The sequence below is a fragment of the Eptesicus fuscus genome, chromosome 6 (assembly GCF_027574615.1).
Source record: "Eptesicus fuscus isolate TK198812 chromosome 6, DD_ASM_mEF_20220401, whole genome shotgun sequence".
NCBI lineage: Eukaryota > Metazoa > Chordata > Mammalia > Chiroptera > Vespertilionidae > Eptesicus > Eptesicus fuscus.
The window spans coordinates 53,637,332-53,657,998 of NC_072478.1; the positions used below are offsets into that span (position 1 = coordinate 53,637,332).

General features: G+C 40.1%; 1 long non-coding RNA gene across 4 annotated transcripts in view; it reads left to right on the forward strand.

Annotated features, from left to right (window-relative positions):
• Positions 1–20,667, forward strand: part of LOC114232929 (uncharacterized) — a 404,337-nt gene that overhangs the window by 295,652 nt on the left and 88,018 nt on the right. For all 4 annotated transcript variants that reach the window (XR_003619045.2, XR_008556359.1, XR_008556360.1 and 1 more), the window contains one exon: positions 18,400–18,492. This is a non-coding gene — a long non-coding RNA (uncharacterized LOC114232929). The remainder of the gene's footprint in view (positions 1–18,399; positions 18,493–20,667) is intronic.

Sequence of the window (20,667 nt, forward strand, 5' to 3'; positions counted from 1 at the left end):
AACATCTTCCTTTAGCCTTCACAAATACTTCAGAAAATACAAATTATTTAATGGCTCTGTGTGTGTGTGTGTGTGTGTGTGTGTGTGTGTGTGTCTGTGTGTCTGTGTTTGTGTGTAAAGTAGACCATGATTTTTTTTTCACCTGTTCAGTGATGGCTCAGATGTTTATAGTTGTTGTTGTTGTTTTTTAATCTTGCAATGAGAGGAGGTTAACTTTCCAAAGCCTATGTTAATTTTCAACAATCTTTCTGGATGTACATAATGTTGAAGAACCTGCATGGCATGTGATAATGAGGTTCTCTTTATCAACTTGTATGCTCTACACAGTGTCAAGAATAGAAATATTTTCAATTTATATGCCTGAACACTCAAACAATTTATCAAAGAACATGCTCATTTCCAGAGCAAGAAGCGATTAGTTATATTAAATGTTCAAGATATTGAATAAAACAGAGCAGTTTAGAAAGTTGTAATGTAAACACACAACAATTAATTCTTATCACTCTAATAGTTTAACTACAGGACATCAGAGCTTTCATTGGACAGAATATGCAATGATTGCTTTAGTAACTAAACAAAGCTTTTGCACTTACAGAATAACTGCAGTGTTGCATAAAATTAGCCATTTGTTAGAGGACTGAATCGGGTTCTTGTGTCACCCTCTTGAGTCAGTGTCAAAATAGACTACATTGGGTAGCCTGGAGTTTTAACACATAGTAATACACTGACCAAAAATATTAAAATGAAGTATTCGTAACAACAAGCATAAAATGCTCCTTAATGAATAACAATCTAATGCAACCTGAGTCATTGCTCCAGACCTAGAACCAAGGAAAGTTGCTCTGGATATACTGACATGAATGATATGTTGCGGTCCCTGGTTTTCTTCTCCAGAGGGGGAAGAAAACTGAGATGTTTGTTGCTGACAAAATTCTGTTTTTGATTTAAGGCAACACATACAATTACTCATAAACACTTTCTGGAATCAAGATAAATACATTTTCTTCTCCCAGCTATTTACTTTACTAAAATTAGAGCCCCTAAAGGCTATTACTATAATACTCTCCTAGCTCTCTCAGAAAGGTGTCATTTAACTAAACTGGTCAAGTCGAAGGATTTACTTACTGAAGTTATTCCTTTGATTACCATTCAGTCAGTGCTGGGGTCAATTGTATCGAACATTTAGAGAACAACCACAAGAGGAAGAGTGCTACCCTTTCTCCTGCACAGTCATTGTCTGAGAGTCATTGTCATTGGTTTCATACTCATTTAGGAAAACCATGGTTTTGCCCCATCATCCTGGTGTCTTTTAAAACCACTGGTGAAATAGGCAGAGAGTCATTCCTCAAATACATTGAATATTTCTAAACCATTCTAATTCTCTTCCAGGAGGCAATATAATATGTCATGTAAATTAAATACACAAACAAGCGCAGACTCACACATATATACACAGCTAATTATATTTTAAATACAAAATTCTTATTTTGCACAATTGAAAAGATGTTCCAAAAGTTCAGACCAAACAATTAAAAAGGATAATGATATAGTCTACTGCTTTCAGAGGCAAACAATGAAATTTTTCTTGTCAAACATTCCACAAATTTCTCTATGATTTTTGGACAAATGAAATAAAAATGTCAATAGAGCCTAACTCCATAAAATCACAATATTTCTGGTAAGCATAATACAATTTTTAAGACCTTAAAAAATGCCATGAATAGGAAATGAGTTTTAGTCACAAAACACACAATCAAATTAACTGTGGAAAGACCTTTGACATTGGATTTAGGACCTGGGTTCCAACCTTGATTATTCAGTTGATGAGCTGTCTGACTTTAGACAAGTCATTTTTCCCCTCTACTTGTTATATAACAGGGAGAATGATTAAAATATATGATGGTTATGAAGATTAAATTAAATAATGCATATGAATATGCCCAGCATAATGGCAGGCACATATTAGATACTTGGTAAACATTAGTACCTTTCTCAGTTATTTAGGGTTTTATATCCTTAGGTTGTAATGGCTATAAAGTCTTCTGAAAGCAATGGATAGAAGCCAGTCTGAACCCAAAAATTTTTAATTGAAGTTAATTTTAAAATATCAAAATGAGAGGTGAAATTGTTCCTGATTTACTATTATTAAAAACAATAATTTAATTACTGTATAGAAGAGAGAGAAAAAAACCTATTCACTTCATGTCCAGAGGATTTCAACAAAGCTTCTCACCATTTTTCATGTAATGAGCCAAGAGAAAAAGAGGCTCCTTTCTACTCAATGGTGTGGCTCAAGGCAAGTTTGAATTCCTAACAATGGAAGGCAGGTAGACAACTCCTCAAAGAAATTACCACCTCTATACCTTGAATCCTTTGTTGTTAACTTCTGATAGGACTGCTAGGCCAATCCCAAACAAAATAATCAACTTTTTTCCCTAATTTACATTTCACCAAATCAAGGTTATTTGCACATTAAGAAAGCCACAAAAGTTCACTTAATATACCTAACACTTTGGATGAGTTGACCAGAGTAAACCAATGAGTTTATTTTGCTGAGCAAGTTTCACAATTCTTTTATTAAAAAGAGAAAGGATAATGTTGTTGGTCAGGTCACTGGGAAGTGGACTCTGAAGGACTGAGATTTTCATTTGAAAGTTTATTGGGGCGTACCCTGGGATTACCCGCTGTGGGATGGTAAAAGAAGCAAGACTGGATAGAGAGAGAAGGTGAGCATCACAAACACCTCAGCCAATCTATGGGTGCTCTGTAGCTAGGAGTGTTGATAGCAGAGTTGTCAAAAATTGGGCAAAGAAGTCTACCTTTATATTCTTCTCATCAACCATTTGATTCAGGCTCCCCTGGGAAGGAATGGCCCACTTATTGAGGATATGGGAACTTAGCTTTGCATTGTTGACCTTCAGCACTCCCAGAAGCTGAGGGAGTGAGAAATTCAGTCCCAGGAAGGAAAGATGGGGACTAGAGACTGTTTCTGAAGCTTGTACTTGGTGTTCCTCATTATGGTTACTCTTACCCCACAGGCTTAGGCTTAGTCACCAATGTGGGGTTTCTTCCTATTACTTATACTAGAGGCAACCTCTCCATTCCGGGACCCCTTGGGGGATGTCCAACAGCTGGGGATGTCCAGGGATCGGGCCCAAATCAGCAGTCGGACATCTCTCTCATAATCCGGGACCACTGGCTCTGAACTGCTCACCTGCCTGCCTGCCTGCCTGATCGCCCCTAACCACTCTGACTGTCTGCCTGCCTGGTTGCCCCTAACCACCCTCTCCTGCTGGCCTGGTCACCCCTAACTGCCCTCCCTTACAAGCCTGGTCGCCCCTAACTGCCTCTGTCTTGGTCCCCGCCACCATGGCTTTGTCCAGAAGGACATCCAGATGGATGTAAGGAAGATGTCCGGTCTAATTAGCATATTACCTTTTTATTAGTATAGATTTTAGGGACTGGGGAAATAAGCATTGTGTGGATCTTTAGACTCCTTAACCTTTTGCACTTGGATGTCGAGTGTGACTCGACACGGTTAGCATCGGTAGCAGCTCTTTTTATACTCTTTGAATGTATCAATAATTTGAAATATAAAACAATCCAAATAAATAAGTTGGTATGAAAAGAAACTCCAGTTTTTTATTCTACTACCATGCTTTGTAAAATCTGGGGTATTTAAAAAATTAAATCCCGAGTAGAATGAAGGAATCGAGAAAAAAGCAAGTGAGTGCAAAGGGTTAAGCCAAACCTGAGCTAAGACTTTATTTATTATTTCCTATGTACTCTGTATCCAACATTCCTCAAAATGTTTGGATATTCCCCTGTTCTCAGTATATAGTTATTAAGTAAATGCCCATAAATTTATTTGTGGAAGTCTTAGGGGAATTATTTCCATATACACTTGTCATGATCTTGCTGTATCCTTCTTTCTGGAGATCTGACCTTTTATTGGGGTCAAAATAGGCTAGCCTATTGATGATCTATTCTTGATTTATTTTAATTGTGTAGATTGAGCAATACCTTTGTTGACTTCCCATTTATCTTGCCCCGAGACATGCCATATTCTATTAACCATCTCCTGAGCTTTCTGCATATCAGCTACCAGTGCAGCCTCACATCTCATTAGAGTAAGTGTACCCAACTGTATTTTCATCCTATATAATAAAGAGGTAATATGCAAATTGACCATCACTCCAACACACAAGATGGCTGCCACCATGTGGTCAAAGATGGCCGCCCCCATGTGGACACAAGATGGCCACCACAAGATGCTGGCAGGGGAGGGCAGTTGTGGGTGATCAGGCCAGCAGGGGAGGGCAGAGGGAGGGACCAGGCCTGCAAGGGAGGGCAGTTGGCGGTGATCAGGCCTGCAGGGGAGGGCAGTTGGGGGCAACCAGGCCTGCAGAGGAGGGCAGTTGAGGGCGACCAGGCCTGCAAGGGAGGGCAGTTGAGGGTGACCAGGCCTGCAGGGGAGGGCAGTTGGAGGCAACCAGGCCTGCAGAGGAGGGCAGTTGAGGGTGACCAGGCCTGCAAGGGAGGGCAGTTGAGGGTGACCAGGCCTGCAGGGGAGGGCAGTTGGGGGCAACCAGGCCTGCAGGGGAGGGCAGTTGGGGTGACCAGGCCTGCAGGGGAGGGCAGTTGGGGGCAACCAGGCCAGCAGGGGAGGACAGTTAGGGGTGACCAGGCCTGCAGGGGAGGGCAGTTAGGGGTGACCTGGCCTGCAGGGGAGGGCAGTTAGGGGCGAACAGGCCTGCAGGGGAGGGCAGTTTGGGGCGACCAGGCCAGCAGGAGAGGACAGTTAGGGGTGACCAGGCCAGCAGGGGAGGGCAGTTAGGGGTGACCCGGCCTGCAGGGGAGGGCATTTTAGGGGTGACGCTGCAGGGGAGGGCAGTTGGGGGTGACCATGCCTGCAGGGGAGGGCAGTTAGGGGCTATGGGGCCAGCAGGGAAGCAGTTAGGCATCGATCAGGCTGGCAGGGTAGTGGTTAGGGGCAATCAGGCAGGCAGGCAGGCGAGTGGTTGGGAGCCAGCAGTCCTGGATTGTGAAAGGGTGCAGGCTGGGCTGAGGGACACATCCCCCCCCGCCCCCCCACCCCCCGTGCATGAATTTCATACACCAGGTCTCTAGTATTTAATAATTAGCTTATATTATTTCAGGATCCTGTTATTACCTTCTGCTTTGGGGAGCCCAGTTCTGTCTAGGGAACTCTTGGCTTATGAAGCATCGCCACCACAGAGCTCCTCTATGATGTTGATGTCTCTTGCCAAAGTGTTCTTTACTGTTTTGATAAATGGATTGTCCTCTGGGACTTCCCTTATAACAGAGTCATTAGGCAGGTTTTCCAGGCTTCCTTAGCATATCTACTTCCCTGGGCCTCACGATCCCTTGATTACTGTCTGTACCATAGCATTGGCATTCAACTTCACTTTATCTGGGCCATGATTTTTCTCAAGCTCTTAAGAGTGGTTTCCAACTGTATGACTGCATCAACTCTCTGGATCCTTGATCATAGTAGAGTTCTCCCATATTAATAAATTCTCCCTCAGGAAATTTTCTCTCTCTTTAGGTAACACAACACAACACAACTACATTTTAGAAAATTTGGGAACAACCAAGAAACAGAGGATCCTGTACTATCAAAAGATTCCCCCAAATTAGATGACTTTATACAAAATGGACTAGGATTCCTAAGGTAAAACAGTATTGTGAGAAAAACATTCTGAGTTCAAACAATAAAATCCTACCTAATAACAGAGTAATATGCAAATTGACCGCACCTTCGCTACGCCTAAGCCACGCTCACCAGCCAAGCCACGCCCACCAGCCAATAAGGAGCAAATATGCAAATAAACCCAACAGCCACCGAGAGCGGGAGGGAGGCTTGGGTTTCCACGGTAACAAAAGAAGCCATCCTGTTCCTGGCCTAAGCCTCCACTCAAGGCTACAAAGTTTCAATTATAGAAGGTGAATTAACTCCAACAAAAATCGCTGCTGGGGAGTGAGCAGCAGGCTTGGCTTTGCTCCAGGCTACAAAGTTTCAATTGTAGAAGGTAAATAAATTCCAGATACCAGGGCCTCTGCTTGGGTTGCCAGGGGGCGTGGCCGGCCTGCAAACCACCACAGGCCCCTCGCTCAGGCCGCCCCATGCCCCAAGGGAACCACCACCCTTCAGGGCAAACCAGTCAGCCCCCACCCATGCACGAGGCCTCTATCCTATCTAATAAAAGAGTAATATGCAGATTGACCATCACTGCAACACACAATATAGCTGCCCCCATGTGGTCAAAGATGCTGCCCCCATGTGGACACAAGATGGCCACCAGAAGATGGCCAGCAGGGGAGGGCAGTTGGAGGCACCCGGCCTGCAAGGGAGGGCAGTTGGAGGCGATCAACCCTGCAGGGGAGGGCAGTTAGGGGTGACCAGGCCGGCAGAGGAGGGAAGTTGGGGGCACATAGGCTGGCTGGGGAGCAGTTAGGCATCAATCAGGCTGGCAGCGGAGTGGTTAGGGGGTGATCAGGCTGGCAGGCAGAAGCGGTTAGGGGCAATCAGGAAGGCAGGCAGGTGATCAGTGGGGAGCCAGCAGTCCTGGATTGTGAGAGGGATGCCCGACTGCCCGTTTAGGCCCGATCCGGGATCGGGCCTAAATGGGCAGTCGGACATCCCTCAAGGGGTCCCAGATTGGAGAGGGTGCAGGCTGGGCTGAGGGACACGCCCCCCCCCCCTCCGTGCACGAATTTCGTGCACCGGGCCTCTAGTCATTTATAAATCTAATACTATGTCAAGGAAATGAGTGCAATGGATAGAAATATAATTGGTTCATACTTTTTGCTGTGATTCTCCTATCTTCAGGTATTTTTCTCTTTCTTTCATTTAATAACATGAGAGAGAGAACCTTGTCCCACTATAGTTTACACATGGACTAGCTAATAATATAACCACGTGACCAGCACTGGTCTGTGGATGCCTTTCAGGACACAGTTTCCAATGGAGCTGCCTTCAGTAGAATAGAAAAAGGAAATGTGTGGAGATGATCTAAGGTAGAAAGTAAGCATCTTCCTGAATTTTTCAGGCATGAAAAGGGAGTTATATTCATCAAGGCAAGTCTGCATCGACACTGCCTGAGATAGCCATTCACAGTCGCAATAACTTCTAAAATGCCTTCAAGCATTGCAGCTTTTTTCTCTTGATGCCAGCTGCCCTTTCTGCCCCAAAGCCCAGACTACCAGCTCTGCCAATCTTTCCCATATGCTAGAATTAGAATATGAATATGGAGGCCAATGGGAGAGAAGAAAAAAAAAAGGCCAGTTTTCTAAAGGTCAACAGTATCGAAAAAGAGTCCCTCTGAACCTGAAAGGAAGTACATAGAGCAGCCTAAATCACTGGAATGGAATTGGCCTCTTGAATACATATTTATTCATATATATCCAAAGTAAGTTAGATTTCATTTGTCCCTTAGATCTTTTAATCTTTGATGCAGGTAAACACAACTGGGGCTAGGGGTCTTTTGCATATTAATCAGAGAAATCTTAAAATATTTGATAAGAACAATATATTTCTGTTCATTGTATATTTGTTTTTTTATTGTGCTTTGTATTTTGAGAAATTTAGTCTAGATGCTCTTGAATCATTTATACTTAGATTATTAAAATATGTTTTGTTAAATTAATTTGCCATTCAAAAGCCTTAAAAGTATTTTTTCTCTTTAAGCTCTTTATTAAAAATTCAAATAAAGCAAACTGTGATTTTTAAAGTATAAATAAGACTTGGAAACCTGACTCGGTGAATTTAGAATAAAATCTCAACTTTGGTTCATGTTAAGCCTAAATCCCCTCCTGCTTGAGCCCTCCAGTGGCTTCAGAAACGTAATTGTTACTTTTCATCATGGAACCTTTCCAGCTCCCAAAACTCCTTCTTAGGGGGCTCCAATGTGGCTCTTGGGTTACCACACTCTTCTTCCACAAAATTACCAGTCCTGCCATCAACGTGGCTGGAGAAAGGAAGTTATACACGTGTGAGTCTCTGTCTGTGAGGAAATGCCAACTGATAATGGATGGCATCCCTTGCTATGTGCACCCTTATTCCTCATTCTTACTTATCACAGATTCTGTTTATATGACCCACCCTCCCTTCCATTTCTCTTTCTTCCTTAGTTTTCCTGACCTTTTCTCCTTTTTTCTAACATACTGACTTTTATAGGACTTAAGAAAGCTAATGACGGCATGTGGGTTAGGGGCTGTGTAGTTCTACAGAATGGTTTAGGTATGATTGAAGAGGAGTGTCACAAAATTGACTGGCATAGAGTGTCCCCTCAGCAATTAGTGGCAAGGCAAAGCATTGAGGCCTCTAGAGTCAGCCCCAAATGCAGGTAAATAGTTGTCCTGGCCCTTCCCTAAGATGAAAACGCTCCTGCAGTGGTCCTTTCACCAGGTGTTGAATAGGTGTTCCATCATTTCTATGAATACCTAATTCTACAAAATGCAGCCAAAATTTCATCTTGAATCTCTCTGTCTGAGATTGACTATGAATTCTCTGAAAATACTGAGAGCATATCAAAAGCATCTTCAGTTCAAACCACCCTTAGCATTCATCTAGACAACCACAGAGCCTCTGCGTGCACTCTGGGCCCACAACAACTCCTTGCTCCTTCTGTTCCTCATTCTACAAAGCATTTGGGGTATATTTTTCAGAAGGCAAGTTTTATGTCATTGCTCACTTCTCCCTCATAAAACTTATCAAGCCTTTGACTTGTTCTTGGAATAGAGACCAAAGTCTAGCCCCATGTTGCATCACTCTTCTCACTCTCCACACCCTCCAGCTGCCCTTCTCTTTATTCCTCAGCCCTCCATGCTCCCTCCCATTGTGGGGTCACTACACTTGCAGTACCTCCTTTGAGTACAATATACCCCCCAACTCCCACCCTAACTGCCTCACCTCTGCTCCACTCCTTCTTATACTGTTAACTCCTACTCATTCCTCAGCTCTCAACTGAGGCATTATTTCCTAAGAGGAATTTTAGTTTCACTGTTAAATGGTCTTATTGTACAAATTCTATTACTTCAAAGTTCTTATGTTAGTACTAGAGGCCCTGTGCACAAAATTTGTGCAGGGCAGGGGGGCGGACGAGTGGGGTGGAGCTCCCCTTAGCCCAGCCTGCACCCTTTCCAATCCGGGACCCCTTGGGGGATGTCTGACTGCTGGTTTAGGACCGATCCTGGGGAGCATCAGTCGGACATCCCTCTCACAATCCTGGAACTCGCTCCTAATCGCTCACCTGCCTGCCTGCTTGGTCGCCCCTAACTGCCCCCCCCCCCCCCCCCCCCCGCCGGCCCGATCACCCCTCATTGCCTCTGCGTGCTGACCTGATTGCCCCTAACTGCCACCCCTGCCGGCCAGGTAGCTCCTAACTGCCCCCTCCCTGCCAGCTGATCGCTCCTAACTGCCCCCCTCTGCTGACCTGTTCGCCCCTAACTGCCCCCCTGCCAGCCTAATCACCCCCAACTGTCCCCCCCACCAGTCTGGTCACCCCCAACTGCACCCCCCCACTAGCCTGGTTGCCCCTAACTGTCCCCCCCTGCCAGCCTGGTCACCCCAACTGAACCCCCCTGCTGTCCTGGTCGCCCCATGCAGCCTGCTATTGAGTCGTCTGGTCATCCTTCACTAACCCCCCTGCCAGCCTGGTTGCCCCATGCAGCCTCCTTGTTCAGTCATTTGCTCGTCCCTTACTAACCCCCCTGCCAGGCTGGCTGTAGGCAGCCGTGTTGTGAGGGCATGAGGGTCAATTTTCATATTGCCTCTTTATTATATAGGATTAGTTACACATTCTTGTGACTTTTATCACCATTACATCATCAGCACAGGGCCTAACACATAAGACTCACTCAGTCATTGTTTATTAAATGAATAAGTGAACCATGTATTACAACATGGCCTCATTTTGCCACCAGCTATTGTTATCCATATACTGAACTAGATATGGGAGTACCATTTCTGTAGACTTTGAAGTTTAACTTACGTCTTGATAATGGTCTTTAAATAACAAACCCCAATGTTTTCCCTCTTTCTTCACTGAGGTATTGTTAACATGATGTCAAGAAATTAAAAATTGTTGCTCTGTGAAAGGACATATGCAAAGAGGATGACATGCAAATGACGTGTATTATTTAGGAGAAAATAAATACAAGCAACATATCTGACAAAGGATACAATCTAGAAACAAACAACCCAGTTAGAAAATGGCAAAATACATGAGCAAACATTTCAATGAAAAGAATGTACAGATACAATTACCAGGAAAGAGCTCTCTATATTACTTCATAAAACCACATGTATTATTTCATAAAATCATATTTATCTCAATAAAAATTAAATTATATTGAGAAATTTTTTATCATTTTACTTATTTAATCAACAGATGAATTCTATACATAATACATTGGTAGGCACTGGAGACCCAGTAAATGCAAGATAGGACACATCTGTAGCTGTTTTCAAGCATATATTTCTCATGCAAGGATGGAGAGGGAACCAGCTTTCAGAGCTGATTTCATGCCTGGGCGTAAAGATAGGTGGGGCTACTGCTGCCCAGCACTCTCTGTGGCAGGTCATACATCCTTTGGATTCAAATGTAGGCAAAAATAGTCCTAGGTGTTATGTTGGGGACAGGCCAGGAATTCCATCATCAAAGGAAATACTAGGTGGAAGAACAAACCAATTAGAGTTGAGAATACTGATAGTGGGTTGGATTTCTATGGATTTATGTAGCAGATGAAATAAATAGGGAGGGGTGGGTAGAGAAGGTGTTGATTACATGCAAGACTTGATGATAAGATATCTGTATATTGATTTCGAGGCAAAGTCCCATCTGCCGCAGATATGTGTATGTCTGCATATGTGTGTGCACATGGAGGTGTGTGTGTGAATTTATAATATACATATTAGTAATCTCTATCTATTTGAGACTTGCTGTCTTAAAATTTTCAAAAAGTGGTTATAGTTCAGAATTCCCTCCCCTCAATTAAAAGCAGGATGGTAGGGCTTAATTTTACTACAGGGAATTCTAATAAGGCATCACCCAAATTATCATGAGCACTCATTAAGTTTACCCCAAACTTTTAAATATATGTGATAATACTTCTCCTAGATTACATTCTGGTATAATGTTTAAGGAAATTCTGAGATTTTACCAGATAGTAAAACAGCAATGAAATAGCCACACTTAATTACTGAAAAATGATTGATTTATTTTCAGATGTAATTTCATAAAGTGAAATTTGATGGTGTGTTCTTAAGAGAGGCAAAATAATAATAATAATAATAACAACAACAACAATAAGAATGCATGCTGCAAAGAATGGGAAAGCAAGACTGAGACCATCAAAGATAGTGAAGAGAAAACATGCTAATTAGAAACTAGCTAACGGTATCTCAGTGAAGGTCTCTGAAAGCTGCAACTTCTTTTTTTCACAGGGCATTTGTAGCCCTGAGGGTACAGACTGTCAAAATGAGGGTAAGGAAGTCTGCAATGGGCACACAATGATTATGATGTCACAGCTATAAATATTAAATAATAATAATAAAACACTAAAGCAGTAGGGTGATATACACAGAGCCAGGACAGGATTTGATTTCTTAAGAGCTAAGTAAGTACCAGCTGAGAAAATGCCCAGGCCTTGAGAAAAGGATAGCAATGAAAAGAGTGTACTATTATTATACTGAGAGCAGCTTTGCAAGTCTCACCATACTTTCACAGTGGAAGAATCGGGTCACTTCTGGAAGGAGGTCTGTGATGGACCTTTGGGGACTTAAATAGGGAATAGATTTAATAACTGTTGACTGTAACCCTGGTGGAGGCTGCAAGCTCTCTCTCTGTAATGAGCTTAGCACATACCCAGTTGTGCATTCTGTCCCTAGAAGCCCATTGTCCATTGCTTAACCTATAGCACATGTTGCTTAAAAACCTGCGTTTGTTTTCCACAGACTCTCTACCAATTTCCTTTAATTGATCTGGATTACAGTGCTGATCCTAGGAGAAGAATCTAGGCAGTCAGAAGGCCCACATTTCTCTTCAAATATTATCCTCAATTCAGACATAGAAACAGGATCCAGCTAGATGTATCGAGGGTCCCCTTGTCTAGTTAGACTCAGAGTTTCCTTAAATCTTAGACTTTTTGTGGCTCTGATCATATTTTCCTGGCTTGAAACTGACAATTTTAGGATGATTTTTTTTTCTTTTTTCCTTCCCTGTCTTTCACACCCATTATTTCATTTGAATGTTTGCTTTGTTTTTCCTATATGAATCTAACCTGATAGGACTTATCCATAGACAGAGTAAAGCTTAATACAATTTCTGATTCTGTTTGATTGGGATATAATCACTCACTGACAGTTACTATGGGCTTCTGCACTGTTTGTGCTTTTTCTTTCTGACAAATCATTCACATGCAGGGGCTCACAGATGTGGGCATATAGACATGGACACACACATGAACATTCCATGTATTTATGGTTCCTTCTTGAAAGGAGGACAAATGCTGACAGTATTTTTGCTCTTTGATTTGGCACTAATTTAGACATTCACTTTTATAGTTTTGATCCTGGGGCTTTTAATAACAATAAAGTACCTCTGTAGAGCATTTCTGGCATTATGATTCCATCATTTCACCCTTAACCAAGGACACTGTTTTATTTTTCCAGGTCCACTACTAACCTTCTGCTTTTGCACCTGTGATTCTCTGTCTCTGTATCTCAGAGAATTCAAGATTATAATGCATTAGGGAGCACCCAGGGCTTTAGCCTAAAATAAGTTCTTACTATTATTTATGTACTAGAGGCCCAGTACATGACATTCATGCACTGGTAGGGACAGGGGGGTACCTCAGCCCAGTCTGTGCCCTCTCGCAGTCCAGCACCCCTCGGGGGTCCTTAGCATTGCCTCGAAGGTGAGAGAGGCTCCCGCCATCGCCACTGCACTCGCCAGCCGTGAGCCCAGCTTCTGGCTGAACAGTGCTCCCCCTTGTGGGAGCACACTGACCACCAGGGGGGAGCTCCTTCATTGAGCGTCTGCCCCCTGGTGGTAAATACACATCATAGCAACTGGTCATTCTGCTGGTCAGTCTATTTGCATATTAGGGTTTTATTATATAGGATTAGAATTAAAACACCTTGGATTTTTCTCTTTGATATTGCTTAAATATTCATAAGATGCAAAAAGCCAATATCATACACTTTCTTTAGATCAGGTATTCATAGAGCAAGAATTTAGGAAATAATGCAGAAAAAAGAAGGCTAGAAAGAACAGAGGTAAACAGTGACAACTTTGCCAAGAACCAGCTCCATGCCTCATGAGAATTGAGATACATTTACATTTGGCTTTTAATTCCTCCATCAATTTGGACTATGTTTTTGTGAAAATTAGATAACATATATGAAAGTACCTTGCTAAATTCTTGGAATGTGGCAGATCCCCAATAAATATAAGTTTTTACTACTATATGAAGCATCTTCTTATCATAAGCAGGATTTAACCAGTTGGTAAAGGAAGTTACAACTTAGTTGAGCTAGTTAGAATAAAATACTTCAAACTGAGAACACACACTTACTATTACCATAAAAATTCTAAGCCTCACCTTCATCCAAGAATATCAAAATCATCTAATTCAATTCTGAAAAACCTAAGAATTCCTATTTCCTGTCGCTAAGTCTCCCTGAGTTTTCATTCCAAAAAAAAAAAACCAGGCAAATTTCCAAGTTATTTCATTTTCGTTGGTTCCATGTTATCTTTCAGTGGAGATGAATAATCCTTAAGACCATCCCATATAAGATAATCTCTTAATGTATACATATTTATAGGGAATCTTAGCAAAGGAAAGTAGCAATTATGCTTGTCTGAAAGTAAAATTCCATTTTGGAAAGTACATGTATAATGTTGGATGTTTATATATACCATTCATTGGCTACTGATAAGTGTGGCAACAATCCTCTGTCTCCGGTGTCACCATTGATAGAGTGGCAATAATCACCCATCTTGGAGGGATTCTGCACAGTGACTGTTTTGGACATTGTTATGCAACAAATGAGTGGCAAATAAAATAAAAGTGGAACCCAAGACTCTTATTCCCAGCCCATGCCAATTTATATGCTCTACCAATTTAACAGTTAAAGCATGTAGAAATGCTATGATAAGGTTATTTAGCAGTGCCATTGGGAGGTCTCAGAATTTTATTTATTATATTTTTATAGTTCTTTCATTATTATTTCTTATATTTTTATGTTATATATTAGAAACTTTCTTCTTGTTAAATCAAATTGCTATTCTATTTAATTCTTGTATTTTAAGGTCATTTTTATAGGTCTGTCTCTAGATACAGTTGTATATATACCATTCAATAACTGTTACACAAAATATTAAATATACACAAAATATGTGAATAACTACATTACCAACTCATCATTTTTTTATCTTCCAAAATGTTTGAAGGAGTCATTTTTCATTTTCTCCTTATATATTCTATTTTTAGCCAAGACAATCAAGTGATCCATTAAGTAGAAGTTATGGGGAGAAATTAGCCATCCTAATCACTTTGGAAAGAAAAATAAAAGGGGCATCTCCTATTACTTAATAAAGGTGTAAACTTAAATCTGTAGAAAGTGCTTCATGCATTTCCTACATGATTATTTTGTATGCCACTAATTTTATACTCACACTATATGACATCATATAAAATACTCATTGTTTAAATTAAGTAAATTGAGACCTCAATATTATATATTATTTGTTCAAAAAATTATTTCTGTAGCTAAGAAAAAAAAAATCTCAGTTCTCAATCCAGACACCCAGACTCATCTGTTCCTGGAGACCATGTAACTTCTAAGCATTCCCTGGAACACTTAGGTCACAAGGTCAGTCTCTGCCTTGTTCACAGTGATTTAAAGTCATTAGCAGCTAACGATTATTTGTGTTGAACAAGAGCCCAATCACACCACAAGCTGTCATGGTTGGTATTAATTACCAACCTTGGTAGCAGCAGCAATTTCAGAAATTGAATAATCCTACCCAGCACTGTCTGGTTGGTAGGAAGTTGCTTTTCCCATCCCTACATGTTCTGGGAGAGGTGCACTGATCTGGAAGAGTGGCCAGCATGAAATTTCAATCCATCTGCAGTCATGTTTACAAGACAGGGACAGATATAATAAAGAAATAAAATATAAAAGAGAAAAAGAAGAGTAGGGTTGTTGCTCCTAATATTCAAAAAAAGTATGATTCAAGGGAATAATATCCAAGAATAATTGAAGGCTTGGTTTAATCAAAAGCAGATTAAGCATGTCACTGAAAACACAGCTCTGATACCCAGTTATTAATAGGCAATGCCAGCAATAATTATAATAATGTACCTTGATGTTTACAGCTGGGCCATGCCCTGTAGGTGAATCATAAGTAAAGATGAAAGCCATTGTATAAATTAGAAGTGCTAACATTTCCATGAATAATAAATAATTGATTCCTATGACTCTATAGAGAAAACAATTTACTTGAAGAATTTTATCTCTTATTTCGATTTATAACTCTTCTTGACATTATGTTCTAATATTCAAAATTATGTCAGAGTAAATGAACTATTATAGGAAAAGTATTAATTTTGCCTGTTGATACAAGCAAAGCATATTGCTTTTGATTTTTTATGAAAAAGTAATTTTGTTTTTCATAAATACATAATGAACTCTTTTTTTTTCACCCATGAACAAAAAGGGGCTTTTGAATACATAAGACATAGCTACAAGGATGCCAATCTCTTTTTGTTTATCTCTGTTCAGCCAACACATTTGAAATCTTCTGAAGCTGATTTTTCTTTTTACGTGTAACAAAGTCTGTCACCAGCACAATGATGACAAGATTCACAACTGACCCACTCTTTATATTACAAGTCTTCAACCTCAACATGGGCATCAATAAAAAGGTTGTGATTAATACCAGGTTTAAGGCCTTTTTTAGGAGCATATTGCATTTAGTCCTAGTAAGTATCCTTTCTTGCCCTTGCAGTTGTACAGGTCTAACTGAATAGGAAAAGAGAGCATACAAATGGTTACATCATTTTAGATTCTTTCTTGGCTCTGTCTTATGAAAGTAAAAATTATATTTCTCTTGTATTCTCTCAAGGTAAGAAGTACCAATGAATTTATGACATTGAGCTTTTTGGGTAGGAGGAAAGAATGGTGCTTTTTAAGAAGTCTTTCTATATCTGGCCACTTTGCTCTTACTCCACTCAATCAAACCAAGACAGGTTTTCATGTACCAAATTATTTCAGATGAAACGTGATAGGCTGTCCAGATTTAGTCATTTTGGATATATTTCACAAATTAACATAAAAAGGAGGTTTTGAAATTTGAAATATACTGTAAGTACCTTATATAATTGAAATTTTCTAAAAGTAGATCTTAAATGTTCTCAGAAAGAGGTATGGGGAGGGGTGGTGGTAGGAGAAGGAAGGAAGGAAGGAAGGAAGGAAGGAAGGAAGGAAGGAAGGAAGGAAGGAAGGAAGGAAGGAAGGAAAGGAGGAAGGAAGGAGGGAAAGGAGAAAAGGAGGGAGGGAGGGAGAAAGATGGTGAGCACCAACCTGGTGGTCAAATGATGCACTTATAATAGCCTTATTTTGTTTGTAGTTGAATGTTGTTTACTGAGTTTTTGTGCGATAAGGAACTTGTTTGTGAAATTGGGAGATCTCTGAATTTAATACAATATGAACATTAAAAGCAGCCAACCTATTTTTGCCACTGAAGTTCAATGAGATGAGTAGAGTTCATTTTTTTTGTTGTTTTACATATATAGAGAAAAAATACCCTTTAAGATAATCATTTCTGAATGGGACTGCTCATAGGTAGAAAAATAATCTTTGAAAATTTAGGTTGATGGATCTATGATATAGCCACTCATCGATTTTAAAACCAACCTTAAATTGAATGCTTGTTAGGTTCCAAATACTATTTTTATTGATTTCAGAGAGGAAAGGAGGGGGAGAGAGAGATAGAAACATCAATGATGAGAATCATTGATTGGCTGCTTCCTGCACATCCCACACTGGGGATCAAGTCTACAACCCGGGCATGTGCCCCAACCAGGACTCAAACCATGACCTCCTGGTTCATAGGTTGATGCTCAAATACTGAGCCACCGTGGTCAGGCCCAAATACTATTCTTAATGCAGGGAAAGTGCAAGTGGAAAGATACAAAATGTTCTAAGGAACACTGTTTAGAGGAAGAGATGGTTAAATAAACCAATGTGTCTGTGGCTATGATAAAAATCTAAGTTATCAATCAAATGGTATTTGCTCCAACTGGAAATTATATTAAAGTGCCTGGCATAGGCATTTAATTTTAAATGGAGCACAGAGAAAACATTATTCTTAACTATTTTAAAGTGATCTTTTCTAGGTACCCGTTCTATTTTCTTCACATAACTACTAGTGTACATGATATTCATAGTTGTCTGCTGTACGGAGTATATTTTGTTCAATCTTATGTCTGCTAAATCTAATGAAACATCTATTTGCTTTGTACATAGTGGGTACTTGGAGAGTGTGCAGCTAGCTATTCATTCAAGGCACACCATGGTTAAAGCACTTGGCTTCATGTGCCCCATAAATCTGAAGCCCTAAGAAAGACTGAATAAAAAAAAATATCTATAAGACAATCCCATCATAAAACAACTCATACAACTCACATAGAAACATATACTGTACTTCTTAAATGTGGATGGCACCCAAAGAGAATGGTTTGTGATCAAAAGGCAGCTCAGTGTTTCCTATATAGTTGGTGCTCTATAAGTACTAAATAAATGAGTGAATAAATAAATGTTGAATGAGAAAGAGAGATAATATATGAGTATCACTGTTAACTTTAAAGCATTGTCTATGCAAACTATTGCTGTTTGGGATGATTATTTTGAAGCCTTAATAATTTCTAGATATTTTCTTCATCCCCAACCCTCCTTTTTTAAAAAGTTGTTGTTTAATTACCTTCCTGCACTATAAAAAGACAACATTCATTCTCTACATGGAGGTGAGAAACAAATGTCTTTATCTAACAAAGAAGTACCCTGTATCGCCATCAATCTATCAGCCAAGTTCATTAATCTAAAGCAAAGCGACTATCCTCAGATGTTCCATTATAGTAAAATATGAAATAAAGGTACCAGGTTTTAGAAGAAAAAGAAACAAATTCTTTAGCCTCCAAATTCCAAGTCATCTGTTATGGAAGATCAAGTTTAGGATGTGTCAAATAAATGAACTCTACTTCATTCTTTGTGTACAAGTCAGGATTTATCAGGTATACTTTATGAGTTACAGATAACTGACTATTCATTCCCTGGACTAATAGGTCATCTGATTTTTCTCTAAACAGCCATGGATCCAAGCATGAAGCCACTGAGGGTGATACTCATAGCTGATCTCAAAAGTGCTGAACCAGACCAGAATCAACCCAGAAGAAAACCAGGTCAGAAATAAATTAATAAAATAATCTCTTTGAAATAATTTGCTATTTTGTAGCCGAAACCAGTCAGCTAACAAGACCAGTTATCCTTAGAACTTATTTTATTATCTGTGTCTACTTTTGAATATTCAGATACAAATGGTCCTATTATTATTCTAATTTGGTGGTTAACTTTATAAATGTGCCAGAGGTTTACTCTACTGGGCATATTATCTGAAAGTAAAATAATGGTGCTATCTAGGCAAACAGCTTATTGAATAAAGCATGGGTATTTTCACTTGTGCTTTTGAAGAGAACAAATGCCTTTTTCCTCCTTTAGGAATTCTATCTATGGGTCCCAATTATTTTGAGACGTATTACAATCCAGTTTTTTTCAGGAATGTTACCATTTTACTCTGGTCTAAAATATTCCTTCAGATCTCTGGAGTGTAAAAAAGTACTCAGAAAATTATGAATTCTCCCACCAGAGAGACTGAATCCCTCTGCAGTTGCAGTCGATCCAAGTTACTGACATCAGCAGAAAGTCACACAGAACTCGTTCTAAGCATCAAAGCTAGAGAGGTTGAAACAGTGAAATAAACAGTATGACCATAGGATAAGATGCATCCAGGATAGATAGGCTGTGGGGCAAAGAGGAAATGCAGATCAGCAGCCCAGCTCAGCACAGCCTGCATGGCTGGTCTTCACCCAGCCTGCACTGCCATGTGTATACCCCTGTGTCTGGCTGGCACAGCAGCTCTCCTATCCCAGTTACAACAGGGCAGGACCATGACTTGCCCAGCGCAACATGAGGAACAGGAAAGGGCATGACCAGAGAATTCTTCCTCTGCCACTACCTTTTTGAGCCCTGATTGTTTCTCCCACCAGCCTTACATTAGCTATCTCTGCATCAAGACCTAACTATCTTCTGCCTCCCACAGGTTTCTCAAAGTTTTTCTTGTGGTGTCTTACAATAGCCCTGAGATCCATCAATCTCCCTCTGTTTTCTCTGGCTTTGGGCTTGGGAAAGGATCCAAGAACCTGTACTAGTTAGTTCATCTTCTTTCCTAATCGTATAATACTTGTTTGGTTAAAAAAAAAAAAATCCAGTTATTTCAAAAAAACTTCCTACCTATGAATTGTTTTTACATTCTTAGCTATTTGGGACGTTTTACAAGGGTTAGAATATTTCAGCACCAGATTTGGCTTTCGAAGGAGAAAAGAGACCCCTTGTATTCCTTGTGACCACTCCCACTCCTTACCTGGCCCAAGTAACTCTGCTCACTCAGTCCCCCTGTCTATACTCCTCAATAAGCAGCAACCAGTTCTGTATGTTGTACTATATAGAACTGGCAACATTTCAGTGTGACTTCTCACCAATTTGGAACTTTTGAAATGAAGCCCACTCCCAGAAGGTAAAAGATACTTTTTTCAGAGACTTTTAGTACGGAATCAGGGTCTCTGTGCTTCTGAACTATACAGACAAATGTTGCAAGATGTGGAGATATCATTCATTTGTCTTCTCTGCAGACAAAGCACTTACACCTAATGAGGTGTTACTGACTTGATACCTTTCTGCTTTGAAAACCTTTTTACCTTTATCAGCACTTCCTTCCATGGAGCTCAGCTGGTCCAAGAAATCAGCTCTTTAAATGCTGAATTCTCTTTCATTATCTGATATAAATGATGAACATTGTCTTCTGCATTTGTATGGTGTATGAAATCCTGTGTAATTACCAAAACTAACATCCTGGAGCCAGGAACTTTTCTGATAATCATACTAGTAGAATCAGTCAATGGGGAAGAATTGTTCAAAGTAATAAAAGGGGAATCAATTTATTGTTTTACATACTGGTACAGTGTGTGAAAGTAGCAAGAAGTTAGGTTTTCATGTCTTCTTTCAAGTAAACCTTCAGATTAAAATAAAAATTAACAGAGATTCTAATTTGAACTTTCTTAGATGGAACGTATGGGGTCTTCTCTAGAGAAGTCAAATATTTCACAAATAGGAGGATATCAACAAATGTTTGTTGAGAACAATTGAATCTATTAACATAATAGATGAATTACTAGAAATTGGAGGATTTGGTGACCCTTGACAATTTCACTTTTTTTTCTATTCCTTAATTTACATACATCAAAACATTAGTCTCTTGCCACCATAGAATATTGTTGGTTATTATTTGATGGCTTGATGGA